At 42.8% G+C, this 12033-nt stretch overlaps 1 long non-coding RNA gene across 1 annotated transcript; it reads left to right on the top strand.

Annotated features, from left to right (window-relative positions):
- The first annotated feature begins 9528 nt into the window (after window positions 1-9528).
- Window positions 9529-10073, top strand: LOC139434128 (uncharacterized). The gene is made up of 3 exons (XR_011643559.1): window positions 9529-9663; window positions 9794-9873; window positions 9985-10073. It is a non-coding gene; the product is annotated as an uncharacterized lncRNA (long non-coding RNA).
- The last annotated feature ends 1960 nt before the right edge of the window (window positions 10074-12033 follow it).

Here is a 12033-nt window from a genome sequence, read left to right as displayed (position 1 = left end):
TTATTTAGGTATATAGTATCATCACTGAGTGATCCGAATATATTGGATATATTGCACATGTTTGCTGTAATTCATCATTTGTAAAATATTATACTACATGGGCTGGATGATGTAAATATTGTACTGTAAATGTTGTATTAAATAAAGTTAATATTACCGACGTAGATTAACGTTCCTGTAGCTTCTTATTGCACTAACAAGTTTATTGCACTGTGTGTGTATATATATATATATATATATATATATATACAGTGCAATCATTATTTTATGCTAAATGAAGCTCTGTTGGATATCACTAGATCCTGTTACAGCATAATAGAAGTACATAACGATTGATGTGTACATTAGCATAATTACTAGCTAGCCGCTAGCTGCTAACTACATAATAACAAGCCATTACCATGCTGCCATGAACGCACGGTGCTGTTACGTGTACGCAAATTGATGTGCTTGATGTGAACGAGCATGTTGGTTAAAGTTGCGCATGCGCTATGAACGCACATACGGGTACTTCTCAGGCATGCCGGGTAATCTGTGACGTTTCACTCTCAAAAGTTGGGCCATTTTATCATCATGCGCTCATGAGCAACTCTCATAGGAATGAATGAGGCCCCGCCTCCCACGCTGTATCCAGTTCTTATTATACATCCATGGTTACAGACCACTCTTTCCCCATGTAAGTCAATGGGAAAAAGTGTTTCCGGGCCCAGCAACCTAAAGGAAGTGTAGTACCGCCGTTTGGCCACAACGAATATTCTCATCAGACTCCGGCGCACTTCCTGGGGGCTTGAGTATAACACACACACATTACCAAATAAGGAGTGAGAGTGACGCGTAGCCAAAACCGGAAGCTGCATACACTCTGGTGGCTACCATTAGCAGCTAACTGTTGTGCTCCGATGTTTACATACAAATGGAATTATGGATTATAAACAATTTCTTCAAAGCCACAGATACATTATCAACCTATGGATCAACCGATTAAGCCGCGTTTTTTCTCGTTTTAAGGCGAGACACGGCAGGCAAAAACATCGTTTTTCATGTCAATTTTGAGATGTATGTTGTAGTGCCGAGAGATATGGAGTCAGAGGCGGTGCATCGAAGGTGCAAAAGGGAACTTTAATGAGGAGCAGAAAAGGACATGTTGCTGGCTTGCAGTCCGAATAGACAAGAGAGAGATAAAGGAAGGAGGACACAGTATATGCCCCGGAGGTACAGTAGGCATTAGTGTCCGTGCGGAACAATACCCCCAACCTGTAGTTCCATGATTGAATTATGTACCAGTGGTTAAATAGGTGGTCACCACACAAGCCCCCCCAGAATTCAAACATGGCAAAAAAATATATCCCCACGTCCGTGGAGGAAGCATCACAAGGGCCGAGGAGGGTGGGGCCGCAGGTGAGGACCGGGCCATGGAACGGGCCACGAAAGGGGGCCGCAGGAGAGGGCAGGGGCCCTAACGAGGGCGAGGGCACCCACACCGGGGGCGGGCCGTCGTAAGGGGGCCGCACTAGGTGTTGCGGAGAACCCAGCAGGAAAGAGGGCAACCCGGCCGCAGGCAGACGCACAACGGCGGCAGGCATGAAGTCCTCGGCAGGCGTCGAGGTATCCCCGGAAGAGAGGGCAACCCGGCCGCAGGCAGACGCACAACGGCGGTGGGCATGAAGTCCTCGGCAGGCGTCGAGGTATCCCCGGAAGAGAGGAGCAGTCCCCCCGGGAGGAAGGAGCACAACCCGGCCGCAGGCAGACGTGCCGCGGCAGCGGGCATGAAGTCCTCAGCAGGTGCTGAGGCATCACCGGGAAGCAGGAGAGGCCAGACAGGGTCCCGGAGCGCGCCACCCAGGCGTCGATGAGCGTGAGTGGCGTCTGGATATCTCCGGAAGGCAGGAGAGGCCAAACAGGCTCCGGAGCGCGCCACCCACGGGCCGATGGCAGCATGGGCGACGTCCAAAACCGTTGAGGCGAGACAGGGTCCAGGAGTGCACCACCCAGGCGTCGATGATACCGTGAGTGGCGTCTGGAACCGCCGTCGAGGTGGTGAAAAAGATGAGTGTCCACATGAGGTCAACCGGCTGGTCGAACCTCCTCTCTGGCACCGGAAAAAAAATTGTTAATAGTCAGATGTCAACACGTCCTTAGTTGCTAGCCGTTAGCTGCCGCTGTTAGCCGTCAGTCATCGTTGTTATCCGTTAGCTGCTAGCCGTCATTAGCCGTTAGCTGTCGTTGCTAGCCGTTAGCTGCCGCTGCCAGTTGTCGTTAGCTGTTAGCCGTTGTTAGCTGTCGTTGTTAGCCGTCGGTAGCTGCTAGTTGTCGTTAGCTGTTAGCCGTTGTTAGCCGTCGGTAGCTGCTAGCCGTTATTAGCCCCTCGTGGTTAGCCGCTAGTCGTCGTCAGCTAGCGTAGCCAGGACGTGCAGCCGCACGCCCCGAAGAAACAAGCCCACGAGGTAGCAATCGGGTTGCTGGTCGACCCAGCAGGTCGTGCATCGACCCCCTGTTGGATGGAAGGCTGATGCGGGAATGGCGAGCAACGTCCCAGCGGGGCGTGCACCGAGCCTCAGTCCGCGTGCCGGTGGCAGCCACGGACGATTCCAAAACATCCCCGGCATTTCGAGAAAGAAACTTGAGTTCCTTTTGCCGTGTTCGGGTCCGTCCCGGAAACTTCTCGAGACTTGTCAGGGTCACCAGTGTAGTGCCGAGAGATATGGAGTCAGAGGCGGTGCATCGAAGGTGCAAAAGGGAACTTTAATGAGGAGCAGAAAAGGACATGTTGCTGGCTTGCAGTCCGAATAGACAAGAGAGAGATAAAGGAAGGAGGACACAGTATATGCCCCGGAGGTACAGTAGGCATTAGTGTCCGTGCGGAACAATACCCCCAACCTGTAGTTCCATGATTGAATTATGTACCAGTGGTTAAATAGGTGGTCACCACAATGTGCTATTTTGATTCAGTAACATGTTTTCTTTCAGGCTTTTGAAAGGAAAACGTTGAAAATACACATTTAGGTGTTTATTTTACTATAGTTTGTCTATTTGCGTCTGTAGATTTCTCCTATATTCACCAAAAGTTAGCATTCTAACGTAACACAAAGTTCCGCGACAGCTGTTTGCACCATGTCATCAGAGGTATCGTTGGAAAGCTCCGTTTCTCCTGCTCAATCTCATCGGATCCAAATATGGTCATTTCCTTTGAATCAGCAACCAATCGTGAAAGCACAAAGGGGTCTTCTGACCAAATAACGAAATCTTATTGGCTGGTGTCAATTTCTGACAACGTGATTCGTTCAGATGCGTCACGTGGTGTTGACACTTCTTTGTTTAGCTTTTCGCAGAAAATGTAAATCTCAAAATGGCAAAACAACCGCGGAATAAACGTACAAAGAGAAGACAACAACAATTGTTACTTGCACGAGGCAAGGTACAACACAAAACAAATGTCCCCGAACCTGAAATACCTTCAATGAGTGTGTCAATGCGCAAGCTGTCACCCAAAGAGCAGGAGGGTTTAGATAGCGCCACACAGCAGTGGCTGATAATTCATGCAGCGCGGCTGAATGAACTGCTCAGTGGGTTGATTTGTCCAAATTGCGCAGGGACAGGGCTCAAAGTCAATATTGATCCGCAAAACCATGGTTTCTGTAGCAGCTTAATTTTAGAGTGCAGTCTGTGTGATGGCGGGTAGAAAATCAGCAAAGTGTTGGGGATTCCTGGACTTCATCTAAAAACCTATCAGAGACATGACAAGAGAGTGACAGGTATAGATGCAGGATTGAGACCAAGAAAACTTGAACTATTGAATACAGAGTATAACTTATCAGGACATTCAAGTTGAATTATTTTTTTCTCTAATTAGTGGCAGAAATAGAGAGAGGCCTGGAGTCACTTCACAGGACAAGGGAGCAGGCTTATGCAGATGTGGACCCAGATGTTGCTGAGGGAGGATGCAGATGCAGTGATAAACATCAGCGTGTCATTTGATGGCACATGGCAAAAGCGTGGCTTCACATCCCATTATGGGATAGGTGTGTGCATTGACATCCTTACTGGATTGGTGATAGACTATGAAATCCTATCATCATATTGCCGTGCTTGTGCTCTAAAGGGAAATGCCAAGCAAGCGCAAAATATTACAGAGGAGGAGTATGACAGTTGGCGACAGACACACATTGATTGTGCAATAAACTTTGCAGGTTCAAGTAAGGCAATGGAGCAGGAGTCAGCCAAGAGGATGTGGGCCAGGTCTGTGAATCGCCACCAGGTGCGGTACACTGAGATGTTGTGAGATGGGATAGCGCAGCATTTAGGGAGGTGGTTGCACTGAATCCATACCCTGGCATGAAGTGGTGAAATTAGAGTGCATCAATCATGCCCACAAGCGAATGGGTACAGCACTCAGAAAACTGAGTTCACAGGGAAAGTTAGGAGGGAAGGGTGTAGGGAAGCTGACTGCAAAGAAATGCAAAACATTGCAAAATTATTACAGAGGGGCAATTCTGAACAACCAGGGTTCAATTGATCAGATGAAGGCCGAAATATGGGCAGGTCTCCTCCATGGCATGTCTACAGATGACAGCCCCTTACACACCAGGTGCAATCCCTCCTGGTGTTGGTATAGAAAAGCAGAGGATAATGGGGAAACACCTGGTAGCCACAAACTACATGCTGCAAACTTTTTAAAGCGAGAGGTGGGGCAGAAGCCTATCCCTGTGTACCACCGCATGTCAAGTGACAGCCTGCTACAGAAAATGCAGCATGGAGGTACTCAAAATGCCAACGAGTGCCTCAACTCAGTGATATGGGCGCGGTGTCCAAAAACAGTCTTTGTGGGGAAAAGCAGGGTTGAGGCAGCTGCAAGTATGGCCATCTCTACCTCTGCCATGCTGGCTGTTATGGAGAAGTTGTGGCTCCAGAGCACAGCTGTTACTGTCAGCGCAATGAGAGAAAATGATTTGCTTAGAATTTCAAAAGCTGAGGCTGTTACATCTGCCAGTTTAAAATATAGGCGCAAGAGTCTAAGCACAGCAAACAAAGTAAAAAGACATCAGCAGGAGATGCAGGAGGGGCCTACTTATGGAGCAGGCATGGACTAGGCTGTGTTATGTAGGACGGATGGACATACAACTAGGATGGCAGTGTGTGTGTTACTGTGGTCGCAGTGTGTTTGTGTTACTGTGGTTTTGTTCATCAGGTCATATACTGTGTTACTCAGTTTTCAAGTTTATTGTGTTTTATATGTTCTATATTGTTGTTGGTAAGTTTTAGATTAGATATTGTGTCTGTAAATAGTGTCTTCCAATAAAAACGTTTTTGAATTTGACAATACATATCTTTAAAGGTCGTTTTCTCAAAATGAGTTGTTTCTCCTACTCTGAGTTCGAAATGTCCACTTCAGTAGCACGACGTGCATACACCAAACCTTCCAGTTATATTCCTATTAATATTATGAAGGCTTTTACAGAAGGGTTTGTTCATATATCATTCTTAGCCTGAATTATACAACATTGTATACCTACAAACATGGCGAAAATTGATATTTTAGGGCTGTTGACAGTATTTTCTTATTTATGGAGTGATAAAAAGAGATATCCAAAATCCTTTCTGTAAAAGCCTTAGTTTCTAATATGACTACAAAATGAAACAAGAATTTTGAACCTGGCTTTATCCAATGTTCAGAATTGGATTCCTGAAATGTGTTAAAAAATGCGCATATTTAATGAGTCATTTGCATATTTAAACATGCTATTTCAGAAAACTTGTAATATAAAAATGAACTGCCTTATTGTAAGCACTGGCTTTATTGCTACTGTATCCGTAGCACCCCACGCCATAGTTGGGACTGTGTACTGACGTCAGTAAAAAAGGTTTGGCCCCCAAGCGCAAATGTCAAACTCCGCCTATGCCAGTCACACACCTTCTAACAGATGTTGAAGTCTTAATAGGTTTTTTGGATGGATTTTAAGCTGGATTCCACTTCTGCTCAAATGGAAGAGCTGGACCGCTTTTATTTGACAATAATTCATGCTACTTTATAAATTATGAAAAACTTCAAGATAGGGTAGGTAATTCACTTCAGAAACACTTTTTGTTATATTCCATGGAATGCTCTTAACATCCCGATAGCAATGAATATATTAAATGCTTTGACAATAAATACATAAAAAAATATCATCTGTGGAAGCCGTTGCGCTGTAAAAAGCACGACCAATCATCTGAGCCGGCCCGGCTAAAATAACTGGATGGCCTACCTGCCTGTCAGCCTTCCATCTCATGCACAAACTTATCTCGTGCCCTCATTGGTCATGTGCGCGTTTGTGTGTGTTGGAGGAGGGGCTCTGTAAGGAAGTCTGAAGGAAGGGGCAGAGTTTTTCCGGTTGTGTACTTTCAAATTCTAGCGCACTCGAGCTTGTTTCTCCATTCTTACCTACCCTACCTTTTTAAGGTGCAAAATCAATGAAATCACCCAAGTGTATGTGAAATTAGCTCCATCTTGACCAATTATAGCAGTAAAATGCTTGTGTTTGACACTTTTAAACTGATATTAATACCACTCATAGTACAATTTACATGTTTATTTTAACATTGTGGTATTGCTACTTGAAAAATCTCGGGTTTTTTCAGGGTTTTGTTGCCACATTGTTACCAATTGTTGGCTGACATATCTAAGTATAATATGACATGTCTGATGTTATGATTACGATGTCATACCATTTCACTAGGACATACTATTAATGACACATACATTAGGGATGGGTATCGAGAACCGGTACTAAGTCAGTACTGGTACCTGATTGGACGGTATTGGTATACCGTTAAGCCGCTGGACAAACGGTGCTGCTATTGGTATATGAATTACGCTACTTCCTTAGTTTAAACAATTCTGGTTGGTTGGGAACCCTCATCCCGTGTGACATATCCGGCTTGAGTACCACTGATTGGCCACTGTGAATGCCACTCGTCATCTCTCCTAACAGCGCTCTTATTATTGTGAGACTCCCGGGGGCAGACGCAACATCTTGCTAGAAACAGCCAGTGGCGTTTTTATATGTACAAAAGTGGTGGGGCACAAAAAACTTAGATGTCTATATACAGTTGCAAGAAAAAGTATGTGAACCCTTTGGAATTACCCGATTTCATAAGTTAGTCATAAAATGTGTTCTGATCTTCATCTAAGTCACCACAATAGACAAACACAGTCTGCTTAAACTAATATCACACACACAATTATATGTTTTCATGTTTTTATTGAACACACCATGTAAACATTCACAGTGCAGGGTGGAAAAAGTATGTGAACCCCAAGAGCTAATTGGAGTCAGTTCAAACCGGAGAGACGTGATGTATGGAATACATATGTATTGTTACATGCAGTGGCGAGCCGTCAGGGCCCTCTGTGAGGTCCTAAGATATTCTAAAAAAATTATATTTGAAAACATTGACAACAAAAAACATTTTTTTTAAATATTATTTTTTATATTTTATTGTTGTTACATTTTTCATTAGTTTTACCAAAATAAAATTTAAAATAATATTTCCAAATTAATAAATCCTTCGAATCTGCCTGTTCAGTTTCTGTTGGAATGTGAAGGGTTAAATGTCGTCTCTGCGAGTTCTGTGAAGACGGGAGAGCTTGTTGGTCCCTCTCTACATTCACAGAGGGCCCGCTATTGGCTAGTTTCACAAGATGGCGGTTGTAAACTTCCGGTCTACAGTAGAGCGGTAGAGGGAAGAGCGATAGATAGCGAGAGAGATAGCGTATAGATATTATATAGGCTCTATTTTACACTCGATGTCTCCAAGACCTACCGAAGGTTAACATCAGTGATGTACATCGGCTGGTACAAGCGGCAGGCTCAGCCCCGAGGAGCAAAAGAGAAAAGGGGTTCAAGATGTAGCTACATATCCAGCTACGTCGACAATTATGAAGGTAAGTGACAAACAAAGCTTTAGTTACTGGCTAACTTTGACAACTTGACAGTCTTGATACAGTGTAAAGCGTTTTAATGATGTACTATTACGTTTTTTTGGATAACATGAATGATATCCAATTCCTCACAGTTTCAAATAAAGAACTACCTTCAGGGAGAGTGAGCATCAGGGCTAGCTGTTACGGCCCGTCTACACTACAGGCATAGAAAAATGCTTTCAACGCTTCGCCCATTCACTTGAATGGGGTGACGTAAAAGATTTTGAATCTTCACCGAACTGCATTGTGGGGAGCGAAGCATGGCTTTGCAAGCATCGTGAGCATCAAAAGTTGAGCAATGTTCAACTTTTGATGCTTTCGAAGCTGGCATCAGCCAATCAAATCCCGTTTATGCAAATCCCGCCAGTACAAGCGCTAGCCAATCAAACCGCGTGCAAGCTGGGAGAGCCAGACCGCAGTTCATTTCCTCATATTCCAAACGAGAAATTACGGTAGCAAATCACCTGGTTCTTTCCGACCAGAACTATTTACCGGGATACAAACCGGAGGAACCAGGCATGGAGGGAGGTGGCAGAGACAGTGGGTGAAACTGGTAGGTTTTCGCCTGTTTGGGGAGTTTACTTCATTTTAACATTGCTATTGCTTTGTATGTCGGGGACGGGAGATTCATGTGATTGGTTGTTGGTCGCGTTGCTCGCAAAAAATCGCCAAGCTTCAGACACGCCCAGCTTCAAGATTTGTTGATGCCTGTAGTGTCGACGGGCCGTTACAGGTTCATGGGAAAACATGAAAAGCCTCACGATCTCAGAGTAGGGAGGAAAATAAAAAGTGTTAATTGGTTCAAAGCCTCAATCAGGTTCATGTTCTGGGGTTTTGATGTAGCTAGAGTAGGTAACCTGTGATTTAGGATTCAAATAAACCCAGCTAGCTGACGTGTTGCAACAGATTACATAGTGACAATACATTTGCTCACATCAACTTGTAGCTAGCTATGTGTGTGTGTAGCATGAAGGGGCTACAGATTTATTTTCGTTTTGTAACCCTCTCGTGTAAAATGATAAATATCTAAACCCAAACTTAGCTTTCATCAAAGATTCTTCATGAGAGGTTGAAAACCGTCTCTGCTTTCATGGAAACCCCAGAAACTGGTTGTGACGGCTGCTGTTCTTTACTGAATGGTTAGTATAATCCATGTAGGGTCCAATTATTTGTATTGGCCAGTGTTAGGTAAGTGCTGGTTTTGTACCTATGTTTTGTACCCTACATCTATGTTAAGCTGTTCAACGTTCTACTAACACTATTTTATGTAGTTATAATAGAAGATAATACATTGGGACAGCTGAGACAGGCTATACAAGCGTATCTGTTTGAATGTCCTCAAATGACAGTATTCCAAACAGCAGAACTTCTGTGTATGTGATGTGACTGACAACCTGACATGGTTTAGCCTTTTCCCACACCTACTACTTGCCTGATCAGCCTGCTCTCAGCTTTCTCATTTGTCTGTCTTGTATTGAAGCAGTGTCCTAAATGTAAAATGACTGACGTTTTGTTTAAAGAACTGCTCACCTGAGGAGATTGCAGTGGCAAAGTGTTCCTGTGTAGCTGGAACAGCACTCTGCAACCACAATGTTGCACTGCTGTTCCAGACCGCACACTACTCCACACTCAACCTGGCTGCTGTACCCCCTGTCCTCAGCTGCACTGAAACAGAGCAGCGATGGCACAAGCCAAGAACCATGGTAACTACAGTATGTGTTCACTACCAATCCACGGTGTAATGAGTATTTCCTTTGTGCCAAGAGCTGATTTAGTATGTTGCATCAACGACCATTTCAATTAATTTAACAATTATTTTTGTGTAATTAATAGGGTGTGAAACCAGGCAGAGTGAGTGACATGGTGTTCATTTCCACTAAGCCAAAGCAGTTTACAGTTGCTGACGGTGTAAGGTAATATCTATTGTCCTAAGTAATTGTATGTAGCCTGCTACAACTTTGTGATTGTTGTCTGAGTGTAAAATTGTTCTTAAAGTCCTAATTATCATATAAACATGTTCAAAGGAGTACACGTTACAAGGCCGTGCGGGGGGAGCTGCCAGACCCAGATGTCCTCAAAGTCAGCGAGGCATACAAGGACTTCTCAGCAGACATCACACCACGAAAAAAAACTGAATGGCTCACTACTCAACTCAACGACTAACACTATTTCACAGGATATGTTGGAAATGCACACATTATATATATTTTTTGCATCTACTTTCTGGATAGTGTACATCTGTTCATCTGTTATATAAACTAGTATTACTTAAATATGCAGAGACTAATTGAAATGTTTAAATGTGTATTTCCCCCCCCCGATATAACATCAACCTATGTTTTGTAAAAGTTTATTAAATGAATCTGTAAAATGTTATCATATTGTGGATTTATTAAATTATGTATGTTCCTTTGTTATTTATGTGTGCGTTTGTTTTGAGGATATAATTCATTAGTACCTAAACATAGTATGGTATAACTGCTTTTTGTAATGAAATACACAATTGGTTTGGGAGCAAGAAATCTTTTAATCGTTGTTGCCCAGGCTTGCCGAAATGAATGGAAACTTATCTCCCGATTATAACATTGTGTAACTTGCTGCTGTTAAATACCGTCAAACTATGTGCTTTATGTGCAATATATACGTTATATACATATGCCATCTTTAATAACTGTAATATATATACCGGGCTGCTAAATCCTAAGAACTGCTACAGGATTTGATTTGTAGATTTGATTTGTTTTTGATCGGTATTTTTGAAAATTATGTAACTTTTTATCTTTTTTTTAGCATATTGTTTATTATATTATAACTTAGTACTTTTTAACGCATGGAAGATATTCAACACTAAGCTGTCTGTGGCTCTTTCCTGCTTCAATGCTGCAAATTTCCCCTCTGTGGGACTAATAAAGGTATTCTGATTCTGATAACGCAACCCAGTCTCACGGCATTTCGTGTTCACCATCACGATTTGCCCCTTTTTTTCGTGTTGCACAGCACGATTTTAAAAGCAATGTATTTCTACTGGTAACGTGTTTCGTGCCTGCAGGCTGCAGCACGTCTTTTTCTCCGGTCGGGTCGTGGAGAACGGAAGCTGTGTGGTTCATAAAAACATGTTCTTACTCAATATCAAGCCACAATTATTGCTTTTATTTTAAATCGTATAATTTCGGACTTTTGTTGCCGTCTGTGAGGAAAATAAATGGGGCTCAGAGCCTCAGGATACTGAAATCTGTATTTTTAAATATTTGTTTCCTTCTAATTTGTTATTCTTTTCAAAATAACACACTGTTATTTACTCACCAATAACACACAATTATCCTTGCTTTTATTTATTGGTTTAATTCCATAATCTCGGGCTTTTTTGGTGTCCATCAGGAACTGAATTTCAAAATAAAAATAACCGAAAACAGACGTAGGCATTTCGAGCGATTACCCAAGATCCTCAGCTATGGTTTTAAGCTCGCTGATTGGATGTGTTAGCCGCAATGCATGCTGGGATTTGGTGTTTATATTATATGAAATCCGGAAAACATTTTAAAAGTATAAAATAATACTTAATTCCGAGAGCTCTTGCTTTTCTCTTTGAAAGTCATCACATAACGGCATTGTAATACACGGTTCGGCTGCATTACATATTACAGATCTGCCGTAGTTCTTTATTTAGAGAGCCCTGATGAGAAGACCTTTGGAAAAACTGGAAGAAATGGCGCCGAAACTGAATACTTGACGTGGATCATAAATATATCAACAATTAAACAACATCTTCAATTTCTCTTCACACAATACGTCTCCTTGCAGTATCAACACTAATTCGGCTGACTTTTACATTTGATCTAATTCATAGATAGTAGGGGTGTAACGGTTCACAAACATTTCGGTTCGGTACGTACCTCGGTTTTTAGGTCACGGTTCGGTTCGGTACGTTTTCGGTACAGCAGAAAAAATTATCACAAAACATAACATATATTTTTTTTAATTATTATTAAACTGTGAATAATGTATTCACTCAAATAAATACAAAATATAATAAAATAAACATTAAGGTGCAGCATTTCGATAAACTGAAATAA

This window comes from Pseudochaenichthys georgianus, chromosome 7 (assembly GCF_902827115.2).
Source record: "Pseudochaenichthys georgianus chromosome 7, fPseGeo1.2, whole genome shotgun sequence".
Classification (NCBI taxonomy): domain Eukaryota; kingdom Metazoa; phylum Chordata; class Actinopteri; order Perciformes; family Channichthyidae; genus Pseudochaenichthys; species Pseudochaenichthys georgianus.
Note: the sequence above shows the minus strand (reverse complement) of the source record. Positions and strands in the feature narration are given on the sequence as shown.